Here is an 18,246-nt window from a genome sequence, read left to right as displayed (position 1 = left end):
GTCTGGGTGCTGACGAGTCATCTCCATTTGGCTCGGTCCTCCCATCACTTTTCTTCCTCCACTTGCTGCCAGGTCACACCTCTCCTTTCAACAGACATTCTCACTCCCATTTTCCACCGTGTTATTGGGCGCCCTCTTGGTCTTTTCCCATCCATCTTTAGTTCTTCCATAATTTTGGGGAGTCTCTGCCCATGCATCCTCTTAACATGCCCATACCATCTTAATCTCTTTCTTTCAATTTCTTCTCTCATACTTTCTTGTTTGAGGTCCTTTCTAAAATCTACATTCCTTATTCTGTCCATTCTTGTTTTTCCCTTAACTGCTCTGAGAAATTTCATTTCCCCTGCTTGCAGTCTGCTCCAGTCCCTTTCTGTCATTGTCCATGTTTCTCCACCATAGGTGACAATAGGGATGTAATAATTCTTATACATAAGGAGTTTTGCTCTTTCTGAAACTTCAATATTCCAAATCAGATGTTTTATTGTTTGGTAGAAATTGCCTCCCTTCTGTAATCTCCTATTAATTTCGTTAGATATTCTTCCATCTCTAGATATTTCACTCCCTAAATAAGTGAAACTTTCTACCACTTTGAGGGGTTCTCCATTCAAGGTAATATTTCCGTTGGTTCCTTTCTCTCTTCCAAATACCATTACTTCACTCTTATCTTTATTTATTTTTAATCGATACCTTTTCATTATTTCCTTCCACGCATCAAGCTGTAACTGTACATCTACCTCTCTATCACCCCACATTACCATATCATCTGCAAAAATCTTTTTTTTGTCTTTTTCTTTTACTATATCTTTAACTGCCCTATTCATTCCCTCCATCACAACATTAAAAAGCGCAGGAGATAGAATACTTCCTTGCTTAAGTCCTTGTCTTATTTCGAAGTATTCAGAGTTCCCTAATGGTGTTCTAATTCTACAATTGTGGCCTCTGTACATTGTCTTTATAACATTAATGCATCCATCTTCTATATCTATCTTCTTCAGTTCTTCCCAGAGTCTTTCCCTGTCAACTGAGTCATATGCCTTTACTATGTCTATAACAACCATTATCACCCTTTTGATATACTCCCAACTTTTTTCCATCAGTTGACGGATAGAAAATATCAGGTCGATCGTGCTCCTTCCTTTCCTAAACCCATGCTGTTCTTTATTCAGCTCCTTTTCTATCTTTTCACTTACTCGATTTAGTAAAATTCTTTCAAAAATCTTGGCTGTATGACTCATGACGGTTATTCCTCTGTAGTTTTTAGAAAGTCTTTTATTGCCTTTTTTGAAGATGGGAACAATGTCTCCTGTTCTCCAGTCGTCAGGTATCTTACTATTTCTCCACATGCTTGATAGTACTCTATATAGCCACTGCATTCCCACTAGACCTGCTGCTCTTATCATGTCCACTGATACTTCATCAGGGCCGGCCGAAGTGGCCGTGCGGTTAAAGGCGCTGCAGTCTGGAACCGCAAGACCGCTACGGTCGCAGGTTCGAATCCTGCCTCGGGCATGGATGTTTGTGATGTCCTTAGGTTAGTGAGGTTTAACTAGTTCTAAGTTCTAGGGGACTAATGACCTCAGCAGTTGAGTTCCATAGTGCTCAGAGCCATTTGAACCATTTGAACTTCATCAGGTCCTGGGGCTTTCTTCCCCCCCCCCCCCCCCCCATTCATCTTCTTCACAGCTTATTCCATTTCTTCCCGTGTAATTTGTCCTAATTCTGCTTCCCAACTTCTTTCAATTTCTCCATTATTTGTTGTTTCCTGTATGATTCACAATTCCAGTGCTTATCACTCTTCTACCCAAAATTGCAGAATAATCCTGTAACTGCAGGAAGGTTAAGAAACGTTGGCATCAGCTATGAACCTAGACACTTGTCGTCAGTCCGGAACCACGCGGCTGCTATGGTCGCAGATTCGAATTCTGCCTCGGGCATGGATGTGTGTAATGTCTTTAGGTTAATTAGATTTACGTAGTTCTAAGTCTCGGGGACTGATGCCCTCAGATGTTAAGTCCCATAGTGCTTATAGCCATTTGAACTATTTTTTTGTCGTCGGTTGTTTACTTTGTCAAGCAGCATAGCCATGACTGTCGTTGGAGCTCAGTGTTGGGAAAGATATAAGTATCTCACGGCACAACGTTCATCGGTCGTTGTTCGATCTCTTTAGAAGACGACGTGTATATGAGTTTTATTAAGTAAACCACCTTTTAATTCCAGTGATAATTGTGGAATCCGTGCATGTGGCTTACCTGTTTCAGTCCCTTTCTTAACGTTCTAAACTGGACAAAAGTCGCATTTGCTGACCTCAACGGATTACGTAATCGTCTGATATGGGACTGTCCTATTCGATATGTAGATTTTCAAGAAGTTTTGGCCATAAATGTAATGAAAGTTGTGAATTTGATAAAGGCGCTCGACCTCTGTAGTATGGATATAACCACAGTCCTTGTAAGCCTATGTTATGAGACCAAAGGTGCTAGATAAGTCAGAGTGTAGTGTGTGTCAGTCAGCCTGACAATGTACTCGGTTTGGAAACTGTAACAACTGATCCGTCGTGTAGTGGATGCAGCAATATTTAAAAAGGATTTTGTAATAATATGTTTTTGAGGAATACTGAAGATACTGGATAAATATTAATGGAAGAACTACTAACTCAAGTGTTAACATAAGCCAGTTTTTTTTATATTAGTAACTGTATAGTTCCTTACTGTTATGACATTGCGTATAGCTGAAATTTGCAGTAGAAATTTTATGATGCAACATATGGTTTTGTTTTGTAGTTGAAACCGGCGGCAAGGAAAATAATTGCACAGAAAAAAACTGTTAAGAAATATTTTGCTAACTTGTCTAGTTCTGAGGACTTTATGAAAGGGTGTATTGTTGTTACAATTTAATGATTCAAAATGGTTCAAATGGCTCTGAGCACTATGGGACTTAACATCTGAGGTCATCAGTCCCCTAGAACTTAGAACTACTTAAACCTAACTAACCTAAGGACATTACACACATCCATGCCCGAGGCAGGATTCGAACCTGCGACCGTAGCAGTCGCGCGGTTCCGGACAGAAGCGCCTAGAACCGCTTGGCCACCGCGGCCGGCGACTACAACTTAATGAAGCGTAGCTATATTTGGGTGTCTTTGTTCTCATTTAGCAGTTTAAATTTTAGTTCCTCGTTTTTCATTCTTTATCTTTGCGAATGCGTTCGTATAATTGATACAGTGCATATTGCACATCGCGAGTTGTGTTCTGCAGAAGTACTTTGTGAAAACTGGTGAGATGCCGTCTTGCATTACACATTGCAAGTACGATAAACGAAATTTGATTTTGACAGTTCATAATTATCTTAATATTAACAGGTTGCAGAACAGGCGACCGTTTCGTGCCCACTGGTATGCAATAAACTCAATTATATAAAATTTCATGTCCGTTATAAAGCACAGCGATTGTCAGAATGTTATTTATGAAAATAATATATTATTTGAGAGGCTCAATGATAGTAGAAGAGCTCAGTAAAATTCTACCTTATAAGTTTTTAAGCAGTTTTATTAGAGAGCCAAATGCGTGAATTTTTATCTTCAATTGATCTGGAATTACAGTAACATTCTGATACAATGATTGTTTGCAAGGATAAAGATAAAGATTAGCAGTATTCAGGGCCAACATTTTTACCTATATCATTTGTTTTGCGATAATATAGCGTACGTAAATTTAATTGAAACCGAATTGCTTTCTCGCACTCGAATTGGCCTTGGAAATTTTAGTCACTCCGCATACCACACTGCGATGTAATTCATTATCTTGTTGTCAGTGTTCAGACTATCTCTTCCGCTCCCCAACATTGATCAATGTACATGAAGTGCTATACTCATTTCTGTGGGGATACGTGTTTCAGTTACAATTCTCCTCAGACACTGACAATCAGTAGCTTCCATTCATAGTACTATTTAACTCAAGCTGAATTGTTTACACGCCGCTGCACAATGATTTTCAGTCCGTCGATTAATGCAGTGACCTGATTTGGTAATGCCATATGGCGTACGTGCTTCACGTGATGTATTTTCATTACGCTGCATGGATTCAATTTTCCTTCGTTATCTTTCGGCACAGCGTATAATCAAGAAAGTGGCAGTTACGTGCTTGTCAGTTTTATGACAGCGATATTATACCATCACTGAACTGATTCAGCAACAACCGTAGCGCCTTTTAAAGTTCCAGTTTGTAACATATACCACAAGCTACCATTCTACTCGTGGCTTATTTTGTTCTTTTCTCTTTCAATTTTCTGTTTTGCGCGATGTATGAGAGATCAAGTCAACAGTGAGAACATCAATACAAGCATTCTTTGTTGTGCCGTAGGATCTGTGATCGTTTGAACAATTTAAAAGATGAAAACATGTTGTTATTTGTTAGTAATAACCATTTCTCGACCGCAGTTTGGAATGCTAAAGCAAATATGACATCATTTTATCGAAAAAATTAATCCGACTACAAGTTCAAAATGGGTGAAACGTTTTTTCAAATGGGGAGTTATACTAAAATGGAGTGAGGTCGCAGAAATCTGTACTCATATATGTAATTTTTGCTTTCCAACAATACGTATCTTGAAACTGTAAGTTTTGGGAAAACATAACTAGAAGCAAACAAATATAAAACCGAAAAACCCACCGTCAAAGGTAATGGATAGCGACAACCGAATGAGGTGGTGCTGAGGTGAATCACTGGATTCGGTATTCGCTATGACGGAGATTCAAATGTAAATGACCTGCACTTTTACTTAATGCAAATCACTACGCTATTCTCTGCCCTAATATAGACTGGCAGGTAGGTAGCGAGGTTCTGAAAGTTGGTATTTCAGTAAACCCTTCGGAAATGAGGGGGAGTGAAGAGCCTCCTCAATTACTGAAATACTTGGTCTAGTTATTTGAGTTAATTAGAGGACATTCAGGGGTGAAATGGCTTCTACGTATGTTAGTTATCTCACTTTTATTCAAGAAATTTTCACTGGCATGTAGCTCAAGGCAAGCTCTAATACAGTACAGTACCTCACAAAAAAAACATCCAAAACATGGGGAGGGAACGAAATGAAATGAAATTTCACAAATTGAAAGGAAGAGGATGTGTGATGTAATTGTATGTTTACAAAGTCGAGTCAAATTAAGAAGGAACTTGATAGAATGAGCTCACTTAGACGACGTTGTATCCGTTCTGACCTGGATACAAGCATTAATTCCGTTGACAGGGGTGTCACAAAGCCGTTGTTTCCTGTTCTGAGACAAGCTAGACAAAAACTACCATAATTTGTGCTTGATATCCTGAATACTCGCACTGGGACAGTGTTGTCATCCGAGCTGGTCTCACACATGTTCTATAGCGGATAATCTGGGATTGTTGCTGGCCTTGGGGATACTTCAACCATCATGAAGACAGTTCATAGAGACTAATGTGGACGAGCGTTGTTCTCTTGAAAATTGACAACACGATACTGCCACATGAGAGTCAACACATGAAGTAGCAGGTTGCCTGTGATGTACCGCTGTGCCGTCGTCGTTTCCTCAGTCACTACCTGTCGGGGCCTGACATCATACCCGAAGGCTCCTCTCACCATGTCATCAGATGTTAACACTGCTATGGAAGAATGGTTCCTCTCCCCGGGTTGCCGCCATACTCGACTAAGTTATGCATCTGGCTGGACTAGTGCGGAACTTCGATTCATCGCTGAACACTATGCGACGCCATTCATTAGCAGTCCATGGCTCTCTGTCAGGGCCCCTCTAAAACGCAGCCGTTTATGTTGTGGTGTTAAAGCAGCCTGTGAATGGCACGATAATTTCTTTTCTGGCTGCTACTGATCTCCGACCAATGGTGTGGATGACATAATGTTGCAGGCAATCCATTATTTGGTCTCGGAAGGCAAATACAGATATGAAGGGATCACGATGTGCTTGGTGCACAAAGGGGCGATTCACCCTTCTTGTCCGAGCGAGGTGGCGCAGTGGTTAGTACACTGGAGTCGCATTCGGAAGGACGAAGGTTCAAACCTGTGACCGGCCGTCATGATTTAGGTTTTTCGTGATTTCCCTAAGTCGCTTCAAGTAAATACTTCAGGTGAGTACAGGAATGGTTACTGCGAACGTGCACGACCGACTTCCTTCCCCATCCTTCCCTAATCCGATGGGACCGAAGACCTTGCTGTTTGGTCCCCTCCCCCAAATTAACCAACCAACCAACCAACCACCCGTCTTGTGGCAGGACGTGGCCGACCGTAACTTTGACGACGACCATGCCTAACCTCAAGTTCCCATGCAGTGCAACATCCGGCCACTAACACATTGGAATGCACCACAATTCTGAATATTGCCCTTTTCGTCCAGCTGTCCAAACGGAGCCTCACAATGAGACCCCATTCAAATTCTGTAAGGTGCTAGTGCGGTCCCTCACACGAGTACATGACGTCTGTGTGTGCATTATAGTGACCACTCAAGAAACGCTATTCGTGCCCCTTATATACCCTACCAGGCTTAATAACATTAAAAACGAACAAAACTAATGAACTCAAGAGATCGTCCTAGTTTTCATAGAAAATTGCTGCTTTATTCATATAGGTGTAGGAAGTTATCTTGACATCTGACCATCTCTTTTGGATGCTTATCGTTTTCGTAGGGCAGTGCATGTATCTATTACCTCTTCGGAGGGGACATAATCTCTTGTATCTAGATTATATTCCTCGACTTCTCAGAGAAAGCAAACCTTATTAATGAACTATGTTCAATACAATCTTAAAATCCAAGAAGAGTATCTTTTCAGGAGCAAAGGCTTGTTGTCAACCCATTCTGACAATAAAACAGAACTTCTCAATGATTGGACCTAAAAGTCAGTATCTTTGAACTTGTACAGATTAAGACTATCGTTCAAATGCATTACAGTTTTAATTTATACTTACCGTAGCCTGAGTCAAAAATTCAGTGTTAGCTTCATTCACGTCGTCTTCATCTGGTGGCAACAATGATGTAGAGAGACTTTCTTTAAGTCACAAAAAACTGTCTCTGTTGCTTGGGTACGAACAGTTTCTTTTGATGAACGATTACTATGCAATTTTTAATGATCACGTGTACTATTCTTGAAAGCAGTGTGCCAATAATGGCTGCGGTACTGTGTGACAATTCTCTTGCCACTAACGTCAGAGAAACTGTGCACTAGGAGGGTGCCCAATTCGGGATTTATTTAAAATGCAGTCGTCTGAAATTAAACTTCAGTTGGTTTTAGCAGCCATAGCGTTTGCTGTTTTCTTATCCAGTGTCACTTATTTATCGGGCCAATAAAGTTGGTGACTTGTGAAGCCGCGGAATAATCTTCGACCAGTAAATTGTCTTTTGGCTCTTAACGGTCTTTACAATTCTCCCCTTTGAGGATTACTGTGCACTTACAAAGTCAGTGCCAAAAATTTAGTTATTCCCTTTTATCTCTTATTTCCGAAGAACGCTGTTTGCTACTTAGCCTTTTCATTATTCGATTAGAGACTTGGGCTTAACTCCTTAAGGGTGGTGTGGAAGACGCCGCTGTATTTGCCATTTCAGTCTTTAGACAAACCACAGGGCAACATGTCTGATTAGCAAACTTCTTATGCCAGTATTTACAGAACTGAAAAAATATTGTAATTACAGTTATGGCAGTGTATGTCATGGGTTCATAACTTGTTAACCAGAATTTATTCACGGTGTCTTGCTGCTATATAGTGATATCTTCGACATCAGCAAACTTTTTTCCAACTACTTTTGGATCTTCTAGTCTAATGTTTCACGTTAAACTGAAAACTAAAAAAAAAAAAAATCATTTTCAGTTCCAGGCCAATCTATCTCCAAATTCGAAATTTGTGTTCAAGAGATGTCTTTATGGGTTTCATTTGAAACTATCTGTCTCCATCACTAGACAAAGATTCCACTACTCTATTATACACATTTCTTGTGAAATGTCAGTAAACACTTTCGACTTACATATAAGCCTTTTACTGGTACTCCTCACATAATACTGTCATTGTTGTGACTGCACACTTTTCCTTTTCAGTGATTAATAACAAAAATTTTTATTTACATTTTACTCTTGTACTTAATCAGTACCTTCGACTTAATTGTTCTTTAGATAATTTAGCATACACTTTCATTGTATCATCGATTAGAAGATACCTTTCTCTGGCTATATATTCTACTGTGCCACCCTTTAGATACCACTAACTCGTGGGAGACATCCTCCATGAACAGACTCTAACAGCACTGCAATACGTAGGTGACAAGCAACGTCAGACAATGTAGCTCACTCTCGTCTACAATAAGTTGTACTGACAAGACTTTGCCTACACTCAACGACGTAATCTGTGTGACTTGAAATACTCGTCTGCACTAATGCAACGACCTCACGTAAGTCTTGATATTCAGCTTCTCACGCTTCAAATCACATTACAGTTCGCCACGAAATCACTACATAAAAAAGATGGACACAACTTTCTGTTATATAATGGGGTAAGTGGTAGCTATCTGGATATTAATGAGAGCAACGCTATGAGGTTTCACTAGATTCGAAAGACAAATTACCACCAAAGCTAGTATCAAGTCTTTCCTTTAGCATTCGTCGATTGTTATGATTCTCTTTGCTTCTATAATTATTCGTTTGAGGAGTTCCTTGCCTACTTCTACCCAGTAAGGTGATTCAGTCTCGGGCTTCTCTTTAGTCTTATGTAAATAACCTAATTGGTCTAAAAAGTCTAACAATGGTTGTGATTGAGTCTACTTTTCGCCAACCAACCTTTCCCTAACTCTGTCTGGTAATCTAGTTATTAAAACTTCTATAAGATGTACGTCATTTATTGGATCGTCGAAATATAGCGCTTGGTTGAGGTGATAGTCAATAAAATTACGGTAGCCACCTCAAACGTCACGATATTTTTGTGGACGAAAAAATTCCAGCCTCAGTTTCACCTGCGCATTTTGTGAACAATATTTTGCTTTAAAGGCTTTTGAAAATTCCCCTATTGTTCTATACTTATCAAAATTCACCATAGCCACCTCAGCTGCATATTCTTTTAAATTTCGAACTATGAATAATAAATACTTCATCAGCCTCATTCTATACAGCTGGTAAAACATCTAGAAAAGGTTTGGGAAAAATTGACGAATGAGCTTTCCCTCTAGGCTTAATTTTCGGAAATTTCTCCCCACTATGCTTTAAACCCATTCTTATTTCTTCTGCTATATTACATTTACCGACTTTCGAATAACACTCTGGTGCCCATGAAAAACTCGACTCATTAGATGTAAATCCGGTTGCAATCTCAGTATTCCTATTGGTGATTCATTTACCATATTACTACTAGGTGTAGACGTTAGAGTATCAGTGCCTTCTAAACGTCCATCTTCTTTGCGAGACTGACTGTTATCATAATTTACTTCCGTCATAGTAATATTATTCTGCTTTTGTTTTCCTACAATCCAGTTTTTAGTTTTACCTGACTTATTGCTAACGATTTCATTAAATACTCTGAATTGAGTAGTAACTCTTTCTTATTCGTTTCGATTTGATTGTTACTGTCTTTCCTAAGCACTCTTATCGACATTTTTTGGGATTTCTTAAGTTGGCCGGCCGGAGTGGCCAAGCGGTTCTAGGCGCTACAGTCTGGAACCGCGCGACCGCTACGGTCGCAGGTTCGAATCCTGCGTAGGGCATGGATGTGTGTGATGTCCTTAGGTTAGTTAGGTTTAAGTAGTTAGTTCTAGGGGACTGATGACATCAGAAGTTAAGTCCCATAGTGCTCAGAGCCATTTGAACCATTTTGATTCCTTAAGTTCCTCTAACTCTTTAGGAAGTGACTATGGTGCTCCTTTCACTGCAAATACTTCCTTATTAACTGTTTCATGTTTATTATTTAAAACAGCAATTCCACTTTTTAATTATTTCTGAGTATCTATAATTTCCTTTTTTAAAATCATTTTTAACTTCGGCTATGTACTTGTTAGATTATCACTGGTCCCTTTCGCAGTAGTTTCTATCTTATTTATGTTTATTCATGTTGGTTTCGACCATAGCATTAAGTTTCTTCATCCTTGCCTCACATTTCCCATTAGCCTCCTTCTCGTCACCGTCTAATATGGCGAACAACTGCGCTCATTTATCATTTTCATCACTAGCCATTTTAAATAATTACCAACTATCCATTTCAGTGTCGCGAAACCACAGTATTAATACTATTCTCTAACCTTCAAAATTCACTTCGTCCCTTCAACGGTCTGCCTTACTAATAATCCACAACCTGAATAACAAAAAGTATCTACTTCACTTCACACAGAACACTTGTTCAAACTAATTAATAAAATATAAACCAGATTACTGTATAGTACTTATGGGTGCCCTGGTCGTGCCTCCTCCTTATTGTAATTAATTCGACGCATTGCCGTAGCCGCTGCTGGGGACGCAGGCGACGCCGACGCCTCTGCGGCTGCTGCCGCAGGTTATGCAGCAGCCGCACACACAGGTGTAGTCGACGCCGATGCTGCTACCGCAGCCGCCTGTTGTGCAGAAGCTCCACTCGTAGGTGAAAGTCAAGTGTTGTAGCCGGAGCCGATGTCGTAGTCGGTAGGTGCTACACCATCAGCTGGCGCCACCGCCCTTGGGATGAGGTTGTCCGGCTACGTCTGGTCATACCTGCATAAACTAAACTCCATCAAGCTGCTCTCGACAAATACTTTTCCAAGACAGAACATGCTTCAGGAGGTACTTGAACTTTGCGAATCCTAATCCACCAGATCGACAATTCCATATTGGACTCAGCTGAAGACAAGTCTGTGAAACTTTTGACCCCATTCTCAATGCACTATGTTTCAATAATGGCACATCTTGGAACACAGGGTAGCCAGCTTCGTACTGCGCCACCCTTTAGATACCTCTAACTCGTAAGAGATATACTGTATGAACAGACTCTAACAACACTGCAATACGTAGGTGAAAAGCAACGTTGGACAATGTAGCTCACTACAACAAGTTGTAATGGGAAGACCTTGCCTACATCAACGACGTAATCTGGGTTACTTGGCCGCGCGGGGTAGCCAGCGGTGTACGGCGCCTTGCCACGGTTCGAGCGGCTCCCCCGTAGGAGGTTCGAGTCCTCCCTCGGGCAAGGGTGCGTGTGTTTGTCTTCAAATGGTATAAGATTGTCTTTTCACTATATAGGACCTGTGTTTATCCATTCCGAAGCGACTGGAAACTGTTTTAAATACCAACGGTTTTGGTACATCGTATTAAGCATTGCAGTGTTTTGAAATTTGTGTTTCCTTATTTTTGACCACCCCCTGTACATCTACATTAGATAAATAATTTTCCGTCTTATTGTAATCACTTACGGATCAAGGGCAAACTGACTGTATGACTGTTCACGATCGGGAATATCGCCAGCAGAAAGGATTACGAAAGGGTCCTCTTTCTTTGCTGTGCGGAGCGTGATGAAGAAGTTCGAGTCAATTGGAGAACTGAGCGTCGCTCCAGGAACAGAATGACGACCCGTTGCACCACAGGTGGTTGATGAAATTGCTGTTCCTATGGCCGACAACGCTGCGCGCAATTCCAGATCGTCAGGCAGGGCGCGTGTTGTGTCACGACAGTTGAATATTCCGTGGTCCACTGTTTGGAAAGTGCTTTGAATCATTCTCATGTGGTATCCGTATAAGATCCATATAGTACAGCAACTCGCACCAGACGACGCACAACGATGTGTTTATTTCGCTCTCCACTTTCTGGCAAGGATTGAAGTTGACGAGGGTTAGACCTGGACCATCCTATGGACAGACTAAGCTCATTTTAGAATGATATTTTCACTCTACAGCGGAGTGTCCGCTGATATGAAACTTCCTGACAGATGAAAACTGTGTGCCAGACTGAGAATCGAAGTCGGGACCTGTGCCTTTTGCGGGCAAGTGCTCTACCAACTGAGCTACCCAAGCACGGCTGACGACCCGCCTTCACAGCTTCAATTCTACCAGTACCTCGTCTTGGAAGGTTGGAGTTCAATACAAATCCCTCTCTGAACGATGGGGAAAGTTTGTTTATCCCATCTACAAATTTTCCGGCCGATTGCACAGTTTTCTGTGGATGGTCAAATTGTCGCTTTATTTGAAATTTCGTTATAATACATTTTTTAATGCTGTGGCACTGTTGGTAGTTATACAGGCATCCACTTCTTGTCTTGAAATCACTGTAATGGTTCAAATGGCTCTGAGCACTATGGGACTCAACTGCTGTGGTCATAAGTCCCCTAGAACTTAGAACTACTTAAACCTAACTAACCTAAGGACATCACACACATCCATGCCCGAGGCAGGATTCGAACCTGCGACCGTAGCGGTCGTGCGGTTCCAGACTGTAGCGCCTTTAACCGCTCGGCCACTCCGGCCGGCTGAAATCACTGTAATGTATGTTGTGCACAGTGTGATGTGCATAACGTTGTAGGTCATTATAATGCACCTCCTTGTAAATTCTATCAAGCATCCTTGAAACGGATGAACACAAGTTATTGTAACAAGTGCGCCTTGTCCTTCCTTGAATATATGCAGTTTTTCTTACGCACCATACGGTCATATTGTTGCTGACTTATTCTAAATCTCTTCATAATTGTTATTTTCCTATGCTACAGATGATCTACCTTGTATGTAATTATGTTTAGTAATTTAAAATTTTTCCTGCCAGTCTACGTTTGAAGTCTATAGACTTATTAACTACTTTTCTTAGGTGTTTAAAACTTTGTGCACACATTTATGACATTGTTATCTAAAAAATAGACTACAATCAAATGATTTGAATCAATAGTTTCTATACTACAAATACATAAATTAGTTAATCAAAATTAAGGTAATTTTTATAATTAATAAGGGTTTATTTTTCCTCCTGGTGATAGTAAGCTGGTGTCTGTAGTTTACTTTTCTCCAAATGGTAGCCTGAAATATCACGAAAAATTTCAGACCTCTAGCTCAAATAGTTTTTTTTGCATAAAATAAACAAGTCAGAAAATTTGGTTCTTGGGAAATTCAGTTTAAAGGTACATTTCATCTGTTACTGACCTCTGTTGTTCTTAAAACCCTCCAGTTACTTAATATTCTTAGTTTGTGTGTTCCTCATCTTCTCTCTACTTTTTCTTGCTCCTCTTTGCTATTCTGGCCTCTTCAGTTGCCTCAAGAACCCATTTTTCGCCTTCAGCCACTCTGAAGGAATCAATTGCCATCAGTGCTTGTTTCATAGCGAAACCAGGAGATAGTCCCAACAACTCTGAAACATCACATCTGACCCATCATTAAAGCAAATAACTGCATCTAATACACCTAATCTCGTGGTATTGAAATAAACACAGTTTTAGGCAGGAGTTCCCATATCACATGGTTGAAATATTCATTAACATTTTGTGTCTTTCCATATAAGCACCGTGACAATAGTTTAGTGTCACTTAGGTCACTGTATATGGGATTAATTGCTTCCAATACCTCAAATGGCAGGGAGTGATGGTGTGCATAAGTCTCACCGTTTGCTATCGTTTTTTTTGTCCCCACACCATGTGTCTACACCACTGTCGTAGAGACCATGCTAAGGATGGACATCCATAGAAGATTTATGGAAAAAGGTAGCCCATTCTGCTTTCTGCCTCAACATTGTCTCGATTCCTTCTTATGGCTAAACCATAATAGAGCTGGAGTTTGTCCACCTCTTCCTTAGTAAGATGACCCCGACCACCAATTGGTTTGCCATCACTGAGCTTTTTCCCCTTCATATCTTTTATTAGCTTACGTAAACGTGTGCCCATCCTCCTTTGGACATGACCAACACACTCTAAATTTTTCGGTTTTTGCAGTTCTTCCATAAGGCATATTTTCCATACATTTGTAAACCCTTCAGCGTCTCCGTCTCCAAGGTACTTCATATACCGTACACAATAATTCTCTTCTGACCTTTGAAATATCCTGAGAGCTCAATCTGATTCCATTCCATCACTGTACCCAAAAAAATTCTGAACGCAAACATGATCCTGGTTATTTCCTTTGCAACCATGGCAGTACTATGTCAATCACCTTTCCATTTTCTAGGGATGTTGCAGTGATAACACCATTCAACGATAGGTGACCACGCTTCTGACATGTCCCATCAAAGGCTGCAGCTATATCAGTGTCACCTTCATTGCATAACTCAGTTTCTTCTACTGCTTTTTTCATTGACACAGCACTCACTTGATCACGACTTTCAAGAAATAACTGTGTGTACTTCTCAAATCCTGTAGGTAGGGGCAAATCCATGATAGCACAAAATGTTTGAGCTGCCTTTCTACTCTTCCCAATACACCTCATTCCTAAGCAAGTCTGACATTTGTGTTATAAACTCTTCCTTTGCACAATCCAGAAGAATACCCAGTTTTAGTTACCCCACAGAAATCAAAAGACACTTGTAACTTACTAACCACATCTTTCCTGCTTTCAAATTCTTCGACGATTTTAATACCGCCTTTACCACAAAGCGCACACACAGCAGCATTCTTTAGAAGCGAACACAAAGCACTCAGTTCAGAAATTATGGAAACACATTCCGTTAGTGTTTTGATCATATTTTATAGAAATGTCACTCTGGGTATTCAAATATTTTAGCTTCTGTCTTGTGGCACACAGTCTCTATTTTCCAACGAAGTAAACCGATTACCATAAAACTCACATTTTCCCGTTCCAAAACAGTTTTTGGAGGCATAACTACTTCCGAGAATGACACAGCACCAACAACTCAACAACATACAGAAGTTTGAACACAAAAAACTCTCGAAAACCATAGCTATACAAAGGGAAACAAAGGAGCATCGGAGAGCGTGTGTGCTAACAGGGCTGCCAACTCAGAAAACGATTACACAGAGTATTTTTTCGATGTGGCAAAATAATAATGATGCCATTTGACATCCCACCTCAGAGCAAACATGGTCGTTGCCGCACAACGACATATATTGAAATTGGTTTTTAGAGATGTTCCCATTTTCCGAATCGATTCATTTAAATACCATTTTGTTCACAAAACTCTAAATATTGATTTAACACAGAAAAAATTTCGAATTTTTGTAGCAGTTTCACTAGCAAGTGAACTTTAGCATTTACCATCATCATTGTGCTCCTCATGAGTAGTAGGTTAGTGGGGTTATGAGCACACTTTTGATATCTAATTGATATGCAAATTAATTAAATTGATCAATTACTCGAAGTACTGTCTTACAGAAGAAAAAAATGGCGGGGATTTTCGGTATCCTACAGCTACTGGGCTGGAGACGTCCTAATGCCACAATGGCGGATGAGTGACGGCATCCCCGCGAGAGATGAATGGTCTCCTTCATCTTTCAACACTTGCTTTCTCAGAACTTTCTGTAGATACCTTGCCTCCTTCTTGTTCAAATTAGTTTGCAGACGCTCCTATGTCCCGTCATGAAGGATGTCTTGTGGATGAATGGAGCATTATGATTGGCTCTTACTGAATTTACCTACCAGTGTGGTAGCTCTGTCTGCTTTTTTTTTCTTTCTGCAGACGAGACTTTCAGAGGCAAAGAAACCTATTTTGTACAGATCACTATATTGCACTGACAATTAAACCCTGCAAAGTGGCCTACAAATCGACAAATACAGAAAGACTCTTACTTAATTACACTGCTCTTCCACAGAGGACGGGAGCTTAAATATTAGAGAATGAAACCGTTCTCCAACCCAGCAGTATATCGCCGTGTACCATGTCGATGTAGTAAACATTCAATTCATATCCTGCGCCATACAAAATCGCCCCTTCTACATCATTCGTATAGCTATCAGCTGACAGACACACATATATGTACTGCGAAGTCAGACAGCATAAGCACATGCACTGTAGGTATATTCCTTGCTGCACTAGATATTCCCGCTGGGTTGGGCGGTCATCCACTCCCAATGCGTGACCAGAGCGCCCTCAGCGGACCAAAGTCAGTTTCAGAACTGTTGTACAAATTCAGAGTCGGCTCCTGTCGGCACAAAAGCGTTACTTCTTCCGGTCCCGACCTGCTTGCTTGCTTGCTGTTCTACACCCATCTCCATTCTCTGGGATTACAAGAATATATGTATTTTTTTACATGGTTTCACAGAATATTATACCCTTTATGCGATACTTCTCGATATCAAGCACCTGTCAATTTTCGGGTATTCTTATTACCCCAGTACACAAACTGCAGAACTTTACTAAACACAACACAACAGTTATTCTGTACGTTACCCATTAATTCAAAAATGTTCCAATGTGTGTGAAATCTTGTGGGACTTAGCTGCTTAGGTCATCAGTCCCTAAGTTCACACACTACATAACCTAAATTATCCTAAGGACAAACACACACACCCATGCCCGAGGGAGGATTCGAACCTCTGCCGGGACCAGCCGCACAGTCCATGGCTGCAGCGCCTCAGACCACTCCGCCAATCCCCCACGGCTATCCATTAATTGATGCCACATGGAAGAAAGTGTACATAAGTACAGTTAATGTTTTACATGCATGAATAAGGGAACTGGAAATGGAAGACATTGAACTAAAGAAAAGAAAACTAGAGTACACAGAGAAGACAACTGCCACAAAGGAAGAATATAAACTACAAATGGAAAGGGAAGAGGCTATTGCGGATGTGCAGGCCAGGTTTACAAACGGCTTTAAACATATTCTATGGAAAAATCTGTCTACGAAGGAGGAATACAAAATATTGGCATTTATAGTAAAAAATTGGTTCAAATGGCTCTGAGCACTATGGGACTTAACATATCGGGTCATCAGTCCCCTAGAACTTAGAACTACTTAAACCTAACTAACCTAAGGACATCACACACATCCATGCCCAAGGCAGGATTCGAACCTGCGACTGTAGCGGTCGCGCGGTTCCAGACTGAAGCGCCTAGAACCTCTTGTCCACCACAGGCCGGCATTTACAGTCAACAGCAACGGAAACTGGTCACATGTTGGAGTACTGGCCGAAATCAGTGGAATCGAGAACGTTTACTATATTAAGGGATACACGAAAAATGTGTTTATTAAGCTCTGCTCCCATTAGGATCGGCTTAAGAAGGATGGTTAAATTCTTTCTAAGTCTGGCGAGCTGGATGTTGTCCACCTAGCAACAGAAAAGCTATTTGCCAAGTTTAAAACTGATGGGATAACTACATTTAATGGACGCTAGTTTGCAAAAGCTGTGAACTTAAAGTTCTATACGGAAATCCCGCAAGAACGTGGAGCAGAGGAGTTGCCGACATACCCACAGGAAGACGTGGAACGCTTTAACAGTAGTGCCATGGAGAAGATACGAGGAAAAATTAAAATCCCCGAAAGCTCTCGCCTAGAAGAGCTGCAGGAAGGAACTGAGCTAATAGTTAAAGACATAAAACAAGTACTTTACAGGAAGAAAATTAGATATGTATTAGAATTCGAGAATATACCCTCTCTGTATTTGTCGAATTACTGGTTGGAGAAAGAAATAGATGATTCAGTTGTGGCTTTAAGTTATAAGTTAAAAATTAAATTGGACATTATTAAAACTACACTTAACAAAAATAAAGGAAGTGTTGTTTCCTGTGTGTAAATGTATATGCAAAAGTTAATAAATATTATGTATGAGAATATATACCTGTCTTACTTGCCAACCGACCGAAAATCCTAAGACATTTCCTATATACAACGATCTACCTGCATGTATTTTGGGTGTGGAAGTGGGTGGTTGGATGACCTTAAAAAGTAGTTGACACTAGGTAGTTGAAAACGTAGCGACCCCCATTTCGTACCTATATGAGTGTTTCTGTAACTGGTTTTGAGTGGTAATGCGAAATTTTTTCCCAGCAGGATAACACCAGTTGTATGGTATCGTCAGTTTTTGAGCTCTGTTGCTTGTTTATGCAGTCCTTGTGCAGCGCTATGCATATAGTTGTGCAATTAGGCCCGATCTTTGTGATTAATTACGTAATTAGGATCGATCTTTGCGTCAGTTTCCTGAACAAAACAAATAAAGTATATTCACCTAACCGCCCTCTTCCGCATCTGGACAGTTTCCATATGTTAGGGGGTGCACTTAGGCAGCCCATCCAGGAGCACAGGCATGGGATAAAGAAATTCCCATCAAAATTCGAAATTCGCGCCAAAATTTGAAATTCCCCCAAAATTAGAAATTGCTGCAAATAGGGTAGGTTGGGGGGAAGGGGG

This window comes from Schistocerca americana, chromosome 5, assembly GCF_021461395.2.
Source record: "Schistocerca americana isolate TAMUIC-IGC-003095 chromosome 5, iqSchAmer2.1, whole genome shotgun sequence".
In the NCBI taxonomy this organism is placed as follows: Eukaryota; Metazoa; Arthropoda; class Insecta; order Orthoptera; family Acrididae; genus Schistocerca; species Schistocerca americana.
The sequence above is the reverse complement of the archived record's forward strand: the minus strand, read 5'-3'. Positions refer to the sequence as shown.